This window comes from Dendrobates tinctorius, unplaced genomic scaffold, assembly GCF_039654945.1.
Source record: "Dendrobates tinctorius isolate UK_male_01 unplaced genomic scaffold, ASM3965494v1 ptg000016l, whole genome shotgun sequence".
Taxonomy (NCBI): domain Eukaryota; kingdom Metazoa; phylum Chordata; class Amphibia; order Anura; family Dendrobatidae; genus Dendrobates; species Dendrobates tinctorius.
The window spans coordinates 28,559,751-28,575,248 of record NW_027361684.1 but is presented as its reverse complement, the minus strand read 5'-3'; the positions used below and the strand labels follow the sequence as shown (position 1 = coordinate 28,575,248).

Below are 15,498 nucleotides of genomic sequence, written 5' to 3'. Positions count from 1 at the left end.
GATAATGTGGAGTCTGAGTTGTGGAGTTGGAGTCAGGGAAATTGAGGAATCAGAGTCAGTGGTTTGGCTTACTGACTCCACATCCCTGCTTATAAGGTTCAATCAAAAATATAAGACCTATAATACATCTATTATAACATCCTGTTCTTAATGAGTTTGACCACTTGTTTTTTTAATATTTATTTGTTCAATATACATTTACTAGCTATTGAACCTGTTCTACGCCTGGGTGGCGAGCATTTATATTGGTATATGGTCTCCATCCTGGTATGTGCTGTTTCCATCCTGTGCCCTAATCTTGTCATGTGCTGCTACCATCTTGCTCCCCCATCCTGTCATATGCTGCTCCCATCCTGCTCCCCCTCCCTGTCATGTGCAACCCCCATCCTGCGCCCTCACCTGTTTTGTGCGCCTCCATCTTGTCATGTGGTGCTCCCATCCTGCACCCCCATCCTGTCATGTGCTGCTCTCATCCTGCACCCCCATTTTTTAATGTGCTGCTCCCATCCTGTCATATGCTGCTCTCATCCTGCGCCCCCATTCTGTCATGTGCTGCTCCCCTCCTGCAGCGCCATTTTGTAGGTGGGAAGAAATGCCATGATGTCAGGAGAGGGCGTGTTGTGCCGCCAAAATCGGCGCCTGCGCAGCCGCGCTTTCTGGCGCCATTTTCTTGAAGACTCACTGCAGCGTGTCTTCAACAAAATGGCGCCGGAAAGCACGGGCTGCGCAGGCGCCGACTCCGGCGCCACAACCAGCTCTATCCCGACTTCACAGCGAGACCCCGCGGCAATACCGGATAGGTAAGTTGTTGTGCCGGAGATCGCTGTATGCATTCAGTGCTTACACATAACGCGATCTCCTGGGCCACAATCCTCATCCCCGGATGCGTAACTCTGTGGGGTCCAGACTGCGCAGGTGCGTTGCGCTTGCGCAGTCTATAAAGGCTTCGGACAGAGTGATGCTCGTAGCATTATATTATAGATTTGATCATTCTATGATAGCCAAATGGAGTATTTTAAAGTGTTAGCTGTGGCAATCTCTTTTTAGCTGCTCATCATCTGTGTGTTAATATATATGAATGGGTGGTTCACGTCTCATGGTAATGAATGGAAGCTATGGTGAATGTTACTGCATTTTTTATCTAATTTATTGGTAATATCATTGTTATGGGCAGGTCATGAAATTCACATATAAGATTCTGATCTGAAGATCTCTGATCCAGAAGAGAGGATGCAGATCAGTACCAACCATAACAACCAAGCAGACATCAAAGTAGTTTTACGATTTTGGAAAAATTCTGTCCCCTGACTGTAATTTGTTTAAAAAACAACAAATTTTCTTTACTCGCCCTCCCCAGATCCAGTGCCGATTGTCCGCTGCTGTTCCAGGTCTCTGTTATTGCCGGCAGCGCTGATGTCAAATCAATAGCACTGCAGCCAAACACAATTATATAGTGACTGCACCGATATCCAGGATAAGAACGTGGTGAGCTTTATTGTGCCAATAGTTACATTGCAAAGTTTGGGGTACAGACTCACATAGTGGCTGTCATCTGGCCATGATGTGAGTGAACACTGAGATGACTCCGTTGTACCACAATTCGATTTGGTAGTTAATAGTCAAACATCGGCTTGGGTGTTTGTGGTACCTATCGGATCCCTAATATTCTCAAGTGTTTTTCCATCCAAACTGTAAGAACAGGATGGTAGATAAATAATGTTCCCCTGGATTTTCCTATGTGTAGCTCATGTTAGTTGCTTTGTAGCAAAGTTAAATGTCAAAAATATAAATTCAGGCACCTGTATCTTAAATACTGGGATACTGACATTTCCCATTAGCGCCTGTACGAAATTCTTCTTTGTCTTTAGCAGACATTTATTGAGGAGTCTAATCTCTTCTGCTGCAATCTGAAATGTCACAGATCTATCAGATTACGTTACTGAGACCTGGCCTCTTTAACTAGTGTTAAGCGGATGACACTTAGCTTTTATAATTGCAGAATACTGAAATTCTAATGCCATCTGGGAACAATCAGAAAATGCCAACCGTTCGTGCCCTTGCACACAGCTGCTTCTTTACTAGTTTGGCTGATTTCATACTGATGAAGTGCTGCAGTTCCATCACCAGTCTCACAGTGTCATCCTTCACTGAAGGCTTCTCCGGTCTCCTGTTCTGTGATGTATTATCCTGAGTAGTGCTTTCCTAAAGTTGCAGTTTAAACAGGACCCCATTTCCCCCTCAACCCTATCATAAGAGAACAGTGGGACAATGCAAGATCGGTATGGCGGTATTCCCCATTATTTGCAGGGTTTGCATGGTTTCCATTGCTTTATTCTGCAGTGATTTATGAGACAGATACATCACAACCTACCTTCCTATGACGTATAGTTTAATAGTCTTAAGGTTGAAGGTAGACAGAAGTCCATCGAGTTCAACCTATAACCTAACGTGGATGCAGAGGAAAGCGAAAAAAACCCATGAGACAGGTGCCAATTGCCATACATTAGAAGAAAAATTCCTTCCCAACCCCACATCTGGCAATCAGACTAGTTCCTTGGATCAATGTCCCATCACATCATTTATTACCAATAACCTGTGCTATTATATCTTTCAAGAAAGGCATCCAGGCCCTTCGTGAACTCATAGGAAATCAACCATTACAAAATATTGTGTCCCATTATCTCACAGCTCTTACAGTTAAGAATCTGTGTCTGTGATTAAGATTGAACCTTTACACGTAGAGGATGGCCCTATCATCGCAGTCCTTGGTTGTAAAAGATCATTAGGCCGGGGTCACACTTGCGAGGAACTTGCAAGAGTCTCGCGTCTCAATACCCAGCACTGCCGGCAGCACTCGAGACCGGAGTGTGCGGCTGCATGTATTTCCATGCAGCTGAGCGCTCCGATCCGAGTGCCGGTGGCAGTATCGGGTATTGAGACGCGAGACTCATGCAAGTTCCTCGCAAGTGTGACCCCGACCTTAGAAAGATTTCTGTACTGTCCTTTCATATTAGATCGCCCCGAAGGCATCGTTTTCCCAAACTGAATAACTCAAAGTTTGATGACCCGCATGTACTGCAGTTCAATACCAAGACTTTTTCTCGACACCCACCTAGTTCTTCCTCGCCCGCATTCTGTGAATGAGATAACAAAAGTTAAAAAAAAAAAAAAATCAGTGGCTAAGTTTAAGTTCCCCAAAACAACAGCATTGATACTCGACAGTAAATGTAAGGCCATGATTCCAATTTGCAAAAAAAAAATTGAATTTTTACTCACTCCATTTTTATACACAACAGCAATGTGATCTGAATATTTCTGCATTTTTTTTAGGTTTCTCCATTTTAATGCAATTTTTTTGGTGCAAATTTGACACCAGGATTTTTTCAGGCTCCCCATAGAAGCCTATAGAGAGAAAACGCACCAAAACCACAAGCACAGTTTCACAGCGTCTTTACATGCAACGAGCACATAATTCATGAAATCACATCCACTTTGTTTGGAATAAATGCAGAATGTTTTCTGCACAGAAAAAAGCACAAAAGAGAAAGCGGCATTTACGTTATGGGGGAATATGGCCTCGGACCACCCTAGAGATGCCATATGTTTCTGCTGAATGCAGCAGTATTGACAAATGCATTGGCGTTTTTTGAAAGTGGGTGATGTTGGTTGGGGGCTTTCATGATTTAGTTTTTTTTTATTTCAGGTAATTTGCAGGTATGTAAAAAGTGCATTATGAAGAGACATGTTAGCAAAAATATTAAATGCAGTTCCTGGAGGATTGAACTGAGGAAAGGGACTTGTTCTATAAGCATATCAGTAAAGGTGGGACAAATACAGCAGTGTGCCCTTTGGTCTCCAGACCATTAAATAGAATCTGTCAGCAGGTTTTTGCTACGTAATATAACAGCAGCATAATGTAGGAGCAGAGACCCTGATTCCAGTAATGTATCACTTACTGGGTGCAGCAGTTGTGATAGAGTCACAGTTGCCGGAGATCTAGCAGAGCTCAGTTGTTGAGCTGTGTATATCCTGGACACGCCACAGCTCTCTGTGTACAATGTATAATGATTGAGAGCTGCTAATTAGTGATGGGGGTTTGGTTGGACTAGGATGCCCAAGAACAGTTGTCCTGTAGTGATAATCTCCTGCTGATAAAACACTGATTTTATTGTGACACATCACAGTAATCAGGCTCTCAGCCCCTACATCATTCTGCTCTTACCTTACATAGCAGTGACCTGCTGACAGACTACCTGGTATAAAATCACTGTCCCTATCACTACAGTTTAGATGATACACTCAGAAGTGTTGAGTTTATCCGTTTGTAAAGAAACAAAAAACAAGTAATGAAATGATCATGTGATGTTGCTGACATAATAGTGTGGCCTGTGGGTTGGTGGAATACCCTGTGGGCTAGTGATGTGACCCATGGGGTGCTGGTATGGCCCCCGAACCCAGACCCCTACTGTGAAGCACTTCCCTCTCTTCCAGCGCAGTTCTGTGATGCTCATAGACAGACACATTAATAACTCGCTTCAGAGCAGATTATTTTTCTTAAAATCAGACTATGGTTTTGCGTATTTGAGATCTAGGCATATAGTTTTAATAAAAGCACTGGTATATTGTATATTCATTGAATCTTCTCTCCCACTGCCGTGCCAATTTCTGGGCATCGTGCCCTGGATATCTGCACAATGTTGTGATTTATTCTTGGTTTTTTTTGTTTTTTTTAAGACCTTTAATTTTGTTTTGGAGACAAATGTTACCGGTTCTATAACACTGCCATGTACCAATCAGATATATTTATCTCTCAGTGTAAAATAATAAAACATGGTTGGACCTTTTGTGAATAAACACCTTGTGCTCCTTGTTTTTATTTTGCTAATGTGCAAGTTATTAGAATGTGGTTTTTATCTGTCCGTTAAAAGGATACGTCCATTAATGTGTAATGTCCATTAATAAGAAACGTATGGGAAGAGTTAGCACTTCCGAGATGTACAGAAAAGCCACTATGAAATCAGGTCACGCGAAGCCCGGTCTCCTGTAACCGTCATGCATCTGTGATATCTCACAAAATAGGAGCAGTCACAGATCATGTGATGGGCGCTACCTGAAAAAGTAACGTCCCCTGAACAAATCAACAATCGTGGCGATTCATCAAAACTTCCCTGAACCGTCACTGGAAAACACACAACTTGTGATCATTTGCTCTACGTAATCAGAAGATGTAATTTAGAATCATAGAATGGTAGAGTTGGAAGGGACCTCCTGGGCCATCTGGTCCAACCCCCTGCTCAAAGCAGGATTCACTAAACCATCCCAGACAGATATCTGTCCAGCCTCTGTTTGAAGACTTCCATTGAAGGAGAACTCACCACCTCTCGTGGCAGCCTGTTCCACTCATTGATCACCCTCACTGTCAAAAAGTTTTTTCTAATGTCTAATCTATCTAATTATAGAGAAAAATCTAAAGCTCTGGGAATGTGCACAAAATACACAGCAAATATATACAGAGCAAATATTAGGATCTATTGTCTGTAGGCTGCGGAGGCCGAGAACCGTGCAAGGATGGAAGGAGCTCAGGAATTATAGATGCAACCTGTCATAATGAGATTATATAACATACTTGTATATCTGAGTCCCATCACACCAAGGGTAATCCAATAAGATTTAGGAAAATCTTCACTTTTTCCAGGGAAGATTTCTTGACATTTTATGTGGCTGGCCACAATACTTTTAGTTTGTTCTTCCAGATCTAGAAGATTTTCAAACATACACATTAGACCAATGTCGGCTGAACCCAATGTTATCAACGGATTCAGACGACAGTCTATAATGAGTATGGAGGCACCGGCCGACTGATGGTTGGGGAGATGTCCAATATCCCACACTTTGTTGTCTTGCAAATAAGCCACTGGCCTACATGTTAGTTGGCGGCTTTCTTGCAGAGAACACAGGCCGTTGGGAGAGATGACTGTTGGTCAAACAATTGGCTGAAGCATTATTCAGCCAGACAGCCATCTATAATTTGTATGGCCACTGGCCAGCCTCAGGCTAGTTTCACACTAGTGTATGGCAGAGCTGCGGACTTCCTCCGTGAAGCTCCGCCCCCGGCCATGCCTCCTCCATTCAGCTCCTCCTCCATCGGCATGTGGCCTGCGTACCCTATCTTTACCATTGGGTACGCAGGCCGTGCCAATGTATGCGGGTGCCTCCACATGCGTCATTTTGACGGTGCCTGCAACCGCAACAAAATCCAACACGTTGCGTTCGGCGCAGGTCGCCGCACCATCAAAACAACGCATGCAGGTGCATCCGCATACATCGGCACGGCCTGCATACCCAATGCTAAAGATAGGGTACGCAGGCCGCATGCCGAGGGAGGTGGAGCTGAACAGAGGAGGCACGGCAGTGGGCGGAGCTTCACGGAGGAAGTCCGCAGCTTCTCCGTATGCTAGTGTGAAACTAACCTTAGGAAGTTCTTTTTCCAAGAATCATGTATGAGCGTGTCAGGCCCTCACACATTAGGGTCATTAGCGCCATCATATTCCGCAGCATTCTTGGGGCTCACTGTCTCCTTTGGGGCTCACAGTCTACATTCCCTATCAGTATGTCTTTGAAGTGTAAGAGGAAACCGGAGAACCCAGAGGAAACCCACGCAAACACGGGGAGAACATACAAACTCCTTGCAGATAGTGGGATTTGAACCCCAGACGTCAGCGCTGCAAAGAAACAGTGCTAACCACTGAGCCACCGTGCTGCCCTGGGAAGGTAAAAATTAATGGAGCTACACAGGCAGGAAGTGAGGCAATGGGGTGATCACGTCAATGGGGATGAAGTTGAGGACAGGCTTTTATAGTATCAAGGTAACCAGACAGATATCTATTCTCCACTCAAATACAAGACAAGAGGGCCAGACAAGACTGCCGCAGCTTGATATGTATAGAGCGGCATCATGGCAATGGTCGAAAATGCATAAAATAGAACAAAAAAGTACAATAAAAAGCTCAGCAGACAAGTAAGTATGATTACCGCACATGCAACTATATTCATCTGAAGTCAGATAACCCCCTTAAAGGGAAGGAGAGCCCATGGGTAGTTTATGTCAGCGGCCAGTGTAGAAACCTGCTTGAAAGCTTTACGGAAATACTAAAAATCTATTTCAAATGAAGTATCAAATATTTCCACCAGACAAGACTATAATGGCTAAAATTAAGCGGCCTTTTTGAAGCTACTTCATATTTTAATATGCATTTATATAAAACAGCTCTGTGACATTTGATAATTTATTCTTAACCCCATTAATCATTTTCACCTTTTGCTGTCATCAACATTATTATTAAAAAAAAATGAAGATTTTTATATTAAGAGCAATTCCACAATTGGAAACCTGCAAGTCGCTTTTTTATGTGTAATATTCCACTTGTATATAGATGCAGTATGGATGTTTGGAAACCACCTTCCCACCACTGTGTCCTTATAGCCAGATATGCTCAGCCAATATCAGGATACTTTTTTGAGGGAAAAATCAGGGAAAATGGTGGCAGCAGTTTTGCCACATGTGTACATAAGATATAATAAAGCTGCTATAAAAATGATCATCTGGTAAGTGGAATTAATAATTTAAGGGCACATTTTGCACAGTATTCTGAAATCACCCTAATTGCAGTTTTTCTATTTTCCACTAGATGGCACCACAGTCTGGGCTTACACCACACTGGTCCTCTGTTAATTAATGCTCTTTTTTTCCTCCTCCATGATATAGTGCAGCACTGCACAACTGTGGAAGCGTCAAACAAGAACAATGACAATTAATACTGAAAAAATAATCTGATGAGATGAAAGAAGCCTCTGTCCATCAGAATTTACAATCTTAATGGGACGTGAGAAGTGTCATGAGAAGTAGATAGGCTAGGATTACCGTAATACTTTGTTATTTTTAAGTCACTTTTATTTTATGGTCTTAGGCTGTGTGCACACGCTGCGGATTCTTCCGCGCGGATTTTGCAAAATCCACAGATAAATCCACAGGTCAAAAGACCTGCGGTTTTTCATCTCCACAATGGAGGAGATGGTAAACCGCAGCGGAATCCGCAGAAAGGGTTGACATGCAATTCTTTCTGCAGATTTGAAACCGCAGCATCTGCACAGCGGTTTTTAATTCCCATAGGGAATAATGGTACTGTACACCTCAGCAGAATCCGCAGCGTGCGCACACAGCCTTAAGGCTCATTCACACGTCAGTATTTGGTCAGTATTTTGCATCAGTGTTTGTATGCCAAAGCCAGGAATGGAACTTACCGAGAAAAAAAAGATATAATTGAAAGACTGACTCCTGTTCTTTATTTTGGAGACATTCCTGGTTTTGGCATACAAATACTGATCAAAAATACTGATGTGTGAAAGAGGCCTTATGGTGCTCAATGACATCAACAAACTGGAGCAAGTTCAGAAAAGAGCGACCAGAATGGTGACCGGTCTGCAAACCCTGTCTTATGAGGAAAGGTTGCAGGATTTGGGAATGTTTAGTTTGCAAAGAGAAGACTGAGAGGAGACTTAATAGCTGTCTACAAATATCTAAAGGGCTGTCACATTGTAGAAGGATCATCTTTATTCTCATTTGCACAAGGAAAGACTAGAAGCAATGGGATGAAACTGAATGGGAGGAGACACAGATTAGATATTAGAAAAAACTTTTTGACAGTTAGAGTGATCAATGAGTGGAACAGGCTGCCACGAGAAGTGGTGAGTTCTCCTTCAATGGAAGTCTTCAAACAGAGGCTGGACAGACATCTGTCTGGGATGATTTAGCGAATCCTGCTTTGAGTAGGGGGTTGGACCAGATGGCCCAGGAGGTCCCTTCCAACTCTACGATTCTATGACATTTTTGCATTAGATTCTTCAATTCTAGCTTCATTATATGAGGTCTTGCTTTTCTGTGAGACGAGCAGTTTTTTAAGTGCCATGTTCACACACAGTGTAAATAATGCTTTTCATCTGCATGGTTTCTGCACCAAACTAAGCAATAACCATTTTATCTAATCTATTGCATTCTTTATGTGTTTTCTCTCAATAAGTTTTTAGTGCAGATTTGAAGCAGTATTTTTAATTCATTTTTTATAGTCCCAAAAAACCTTTGATTCTGCACTAAAAATGCAATGGCTTTTTAATGTGGTTTTTTAGGCTCCCCATAGTAGCTTATAGAAAAAAAAAATCACCAAAGAAGCACTGATGAGCAATAAATTGACACAGTGAAGAAGTGAGATGAGAGAAGCCTGGAAATTGGAGACATAGTCCAGACATACCAGGAAAGCTCCCCTAAATCAGGACTGTCCTGCTGAATCCGGGACGGTTGGGAGCTGTGCTTCAACTATATTATACAGTGGGCAGTATAATGCTGTGTTTGGGGTGCTGCGAGAAAACACTGATTAATATAAAAAAAATAACAGCGGATAAGATGAGAAGGAGCAAGTTAAGACGTTCTACACCCTTCCTCCAAATTTCATTTCCCATTCTTAGGGCTACATGGCTGCGTGTGTTTCTTTCTTTCTGCTTTTCTCGGCCTAATCTATTTCATGCATAACTGGACTTTACAAGAGCTCTTGAGATGCAAAACTCACCAACGTAATCTCAAAATGTGCCTCATTGGCGCTCAATTAATTCTCAATGGGGCCTCCAGAAAAATCCGAGCCCGGCTCTAGGCAGCCTCATAGGGAATGAGGGAATCAGCGGATGAGCATGGAGCACACACAACAAAACTTCTCGTTCTCTGGATCGGTGAGGGTCCCAGCAATCCCTGGACAATCCCTTTAATCTGGAAATTGATGGTAAATCCTTACCTGAAACAAGAAATATTGCTGGTGCTCAAGGGTGATGTTACGACATGTGATAGATACTTTCCTTATGACAGAAAAACTGGCTATGTGAATCCACCATGGAGGCCTAACCTTGGAAAAAATTGCACTCCACAGACATAAGAGAATGAACTGCACAGGGGATTCGGCACTAAACCCAAACCCTGCAATGCAGATCTGTAGCTAAATGTTTTATCTACCAATTATCTCTGGAACGTTCCCATCCACACACCGTCTACGTCCCTGGGCTTTGTATGAACTCTTGAAGTCTAATATTTTACGCACTAAGGAAAACCATAAGAGCAATAACGTCTCTAGTTCTTGGAGAGGGAATCAAAAGAACAGCAGGAGGCGCCATAACAGGTAAGTAACCGCAGTATACAGACACAGGAGGGAACCGGTCACTTGGCTCATGTTTCCCAAACCACAAGCAGTATGATTCTGAGCCGGACTGCAACCGGGTATGCTTTTCTCTAAAATCCTAAAGTCTCATCTCTAATGTGGTCCCCAGCAGGTTCTTCAAACTATGTTTTCTCAAATGTCACGGAGTATTTTAAAGGAAAATATACCTTGCTGCAATTATACAGCCAGACACAGATTTATACTACCCTTGATTGGAGCAACATGATTAAAGTGATAGGTTCCCATTAATAATTCCTATTAAAAAATGTTATGTTTTACCTGATTTAATGGTTTCAGCTGCTGCTATGTAGAAAATACAGTCATATGTAAAAGTTTGGGCACCCCTATTAATGTTAACCTTTTTTCTTTATAACAATTTTGGTTTTTGCAACAGCTATTTCAGTTTCATATATCTAATAACTGATGGACTCGGTTATATTTCTGGATTCAAATGAGGTTTATTGTACTAACAGAAAATGTGCAATCTGCATTTAAACAAAATTTGACCGGTGCAAAAGTATGGGCACCTCAACATAAAAGTGACATTAATATTTCGTAGATCCTCCTTTTGCAAAAATAACAGCCTCTAGTCGCTTCCTGTAGCTATTAATGAGTTCCTGGATGAAGGTATTTGTGACCATTCCTGTTTACAAAACAATTCCAGCTCAGTTAAGTTTGATGGTCACCGAGCATGGACAGCCCGCTTCAAATCATCCCACAGATGTTCAATGATATTCAGGTCTGGGGACTGGGATGGCCATTCCAGAACATTGTAATTGTTCCTCTGCATGAATGCCTGAGTAGATTTGGAGCGGTGTTTTGGATCATTGTCTTGCTGAAATATCCATCTCCTGCGTAACTTCAACTTCGTCACTGATTCTTGCACATTATTGTCAAGAATCTGCTGATACCGAGTTGAATCCTTGCGACCCTCAACTTTAACAAGATTCCCAGTGCCGGCATTGGCCAAGCAGCCCCAAAGAATGATGGAACCTCCAACAAATTTTACTGTGGGTAGCAAGTGTTTTTCTTGGAATGCTGTGTTTTTTAGCCTCCATGCATAACGCCTTTTTGTATGACCAAACAACTCAATCTTTGTTTCATCAGTCCACAGGACCTTCTTCCAAAATGTAACTGGCTTGTCCAAATGTACTTTTGCATACCTCAGGCGACTCTGTTTGTGGCGTGCTTGCAGAAACGGCTTCTTTCACATCACTCTCCCATACAGCTTCTCCTTGTGCAAAGTGCGCTGTATTGTTGACCGATGCACAGTGACACCATCTGCAGCAAGATGATGCTGCAGGTCTTTGGAGGTGGTCTGTGGATTGTCCTTGACTGTTCTCACCATTCTTCTTCTCTGCCTTTCTGATATTTTTCTTGGCCTGCCACTTCTGGGCTTAACAAGAACTGTACCTGTGTTCTTCCATTTCCTTACTATGTTCCTCACAGTGGAAACTGACAGGTTAAATCTCTGAGACAACTTTTTGTATCCTTCCCCTGAAAAGCTATGTTGAATAATCTTTGTTTTCAGATCATTTGAGAGTTGTTTTGAGGAGCCCATGATGCCACTCTTCATAGGAGAATCAAATAGGAGAACTACTTGCAAGTGGCCACTTTAAATACCTTTTCTCATGATTTGATACACCTGGCTATGAAGTTCAAAGCTCAATGAGGTTACAAAACCACTTTAGTGCTTCAGGAAGTCAGTAAAAAGTAGTTAGGAGTGTTCAAATTAAGAAAATGATAAGGGTGCCCATACTTTTGCACCGGTCAAATTTTGTTTAAATGCAGATTGCACATTTTCTGTTAGTACAATAAATCTCATTTGAATCCAGAAATATAACTGAGTCCATCAGTTATTAGATATATGAAACTGAAATAGCTGTTGCAAAAACCAAAATTGTTATAAAGAAAAAAGGTTAACATTAATAGGGGTGCCCAAACTTTTACATATGACTGTATGTTGCTCTGAGACCACAGTCACAGGTTCAGTATTTTACATCAGTATTTGTAAGCCAAAACCAGGAGTGGGTGATAAATACAGAAGTGGTGACGGGTTTCTGATTTTCTCACTCCTAAGTTTGGCTTACAAATACTGATGTAGAATACTGACCAAATACTGAACGTGCGAACGTGACTTGAAGGTCAGTGAGGCAGTGAAGCCACAAATAGGCCAGAGGGTGTGAACAGCGCCTTAACAGGCATACAGCTTTCACTACACTTACAGAAATCACTCCAACTCTCAGTCAGGATCAGCAGATGAGTCCAAAAAAATATGAGGTGATGAAAGAATTCCCCAAATATCCAATCGCACAGCAGAAACCACCAACCTATAAATCATAGATGAAGACCAGAATCATATATAGCATACTGGAAACACTATCATGCAGCTGTCTCCAAGGCACCGGCGGGGGAGTCTCCATGCTTGATGTACATGTTACCTCTTTATAGGGAAAATTTGGGTCATTATGGTTGTATTTAATCACAATTCTGTTTTAGACCATTAGTATACCCCCTCTTGCGGGCAGTACGTTATGCAGCACAGCAGGCGCTAGGAAAAAGTCTGGGCATAACTTTTAGTTTATCCAAGTAAAATGTAATCTCACTTTCAATGCCATTTTTCTCAGTGTGATTTTTCGTGCTGAAAAAAAAGCAGTGTTTTATACTAGTAGCAAAATAAATGAAATGAGAATTCACATTCACATGGAGCACTTTTTTCCCTTGAGGTTTTTCAGCAAATTTACTGAGTTTTGTTAACCATTCAGTTGAATGCTTAAAAATGCAAAAAAAAATGCATTAAAAAAGCTAATGAAAAAACACATTAAAAACGTGGATTATGTACTCGGTGTTTTTCCTTTCAACACTACTTTTTCATGTGGAAAAAAAACAACACTGCAAGGAAGCACTGTGTGAACATACCCTAAAATGTTTGTCGTGGAGCCGGACTCTGCAGTATAATCAGATTTATTGTATAGTTTTAAAGATTACCTGCAGCACGGCTCCCACAAGGTCCAGGCAGCGTCCTGCAGAAGAGACCTCGGGTGGCCTGTGCTGCGGATTAACAAAAAAAACTTGTAAGAGTGATTTAGATAAATTACTATACTGCAGAGTCCACCTCCACTATAATCATTTTCAGGGTATGTTCACACAGTGCTTTTTTTCCACATGAAAAAGGTACGTTCACAACTTCCATGAGCGAATGTGCACGAGTGAGCTGCCAATCACTGAGCGATACCACCAACATGTCACACAATGCCTTATAGTGTCCATATAACTTTATAGACATCGGATGTCCTGATGGGAAACGCCTAGAAGATCATTCAGTAATGTTAAATGACCATCATAGCATTTCCGTGCAGACACTAGATGGACACACTAGCAAAACAGATCTTAACACTCCCTCAAATAGAGAATGCGATTTGGAGACATAATCTCCCTCAGATACTGTTAAAGAGATTTCCTGGACTTTAACATTGATGGCCTATCCTTATCAGAGGTCATACGTGTCTGATCGGTGGGTGTCTGACACCAGGCACCACGACGATCATCTTTTCTCAGTGTCAGCGGTGGCCAGAACTGCTCAGTTGAGGCGCTGCACAGCTCCGTCGATAGAATAGCGGCCACCGTCAGGGATGATGTGCAGGACATGGCCGCGTCCAATATACAATTGGTGGTACTCTGGCCACCGCTGACACTGCACACAGCTGGGGTGCTGAGTGTCGCACCCCCAATGATCAGACACTGATGACCTATGATAGTGATAGGCCATCAATGTTAAAGACCCCTTTAATTCTTACCATCTTCTCGAGAATAATCTGGCATTGCTTTGCCTAGATTAATCTCTATGTGAGTAGATGACTCTGCAGAGTGATGCATCCAATGTTGTCCTGGTGTACCTGTAACGTGGTGCGTGGCAGTAGTTGAGGCGCTCGTCTCTTATGCCCCTGCATGTTACATGAAGGTGGGGGTCCTGGCCAGGTGTGTAGACTTGTGCTATGAGGGCGCTACGCCTGTGCAGGCCGCATGTAACTGATGTTGCCAGGACCAGATGTATCACAGTTCTATGAGGGAGACCACCATTCAAAAATAAACTTTTTACTGAAAGGGAACCTGATAGGGAATATGCACAGAGATAGCGGGTACACAGTCTTTTGAACGTTTCCTTTGCAACACAAAATATTTTCCACACAGTGTCCTTCATTTTTTCTCTATATTCACCTTTCCTCTCTCTACATGTCCTCTGTACACACTGCTTCTCACTAATTCCCCACAACCCAGATTAACACTACAGCCCTGCTGAGCAAGAGATCAGAGTCCTCATTTGACCCGCCGTTCCACGTTCTTTCCCCACAGGGTGCCAGTATGGCCGGTACTTATCGTCTCTAAGGGCTCATTCCCACTTGCGATGAAATCAGACGAATGCAATCCGATTAAGAATCACTGACACCCATAGATCTGTTTATTCTATGTGCAAGTAATGTATGTAATCCATCTCTTCTATCCTGTCGGCTCACATGACACTTGCATTACACTCGTCCGACTTAGCAGGAACAAAATCAGACCGATTTATGTGACTCCAGCCTAATGCTGACGCACCAGAACTCCCGCCTGGGACTATTTAGTTGTCTCATGTACTCAGTCTTGTCTAGGCCCATTACCTCTTGGGAGTCATATACTCTGGGCTTTTCTGCTAGGTGTCCTCTCCCTGCACCCATCTCCAGTAGATCACTCTGTCTCTTAATCACTTCTGCTCCAACTCTCGCTATATCTTTCCTTCAGTCTCCTCTCACTTTAAGGACATCCCAGTATGTGGGACTATGCACTCCAGGCCCTATTTAACTCCCTGACAGGAAACTCACTTTCCCCTCCCACTCTGGGTTAGTACCAAACATGAACGCTCACTATCCCTATTGTCAAACCACGCACATTATCAACATTACTAACATCTTTAACGCACATCACATTTCACATTATACATCACAGTTCACATTACATCATACTTGTTTCTTCAAGGGGGAAATGTGAAAAGTATTTCCATTTCCTTACATAACCTAAATCATCTTAAAAGCTATGGCCTCAATTTGCTATTGCATTTGCACCTGATGTTTTTCATGTTTTTTGTGTTTTGTGACTTTTTTGTTTGCATCATATTCATCTTTCCATTTGCTCTGGTTTTGAAGAGTTCACCAGTTTTTGTTGTTTTTTTTTTTTTCTTTTAAAGGTCACCATCTTACTTGGTTAA

At 42.3% G+C, this 15,498-nt stretch overlaps 1 long non-coding RNA gene across 1 annotated transcript; it reads right to left on the bottom strand.

Moving 5' to 3' along the window:
* Positions 1 to 9,016: 9,016 nt before the first annotated feature.
* LOC141078069 (uncharacterized) lies at positions 9,017 to 15,250 on the bottom strand. The gene is made up of 3 exons (XR_012227647.1): positions 14,915 to 15,250; positions 12,482 to 12,586; positions 9,017 to 9,839 (listed from the first exon to the last, which is right to left on the bottom strand). It is a non-coding gene; the product is annotated as an uncharacterized lncRNA (long non-coding RNA).
* Between the last annotated feature and the right edge of the window lie 248 nt (positions 15,251 to 15,498).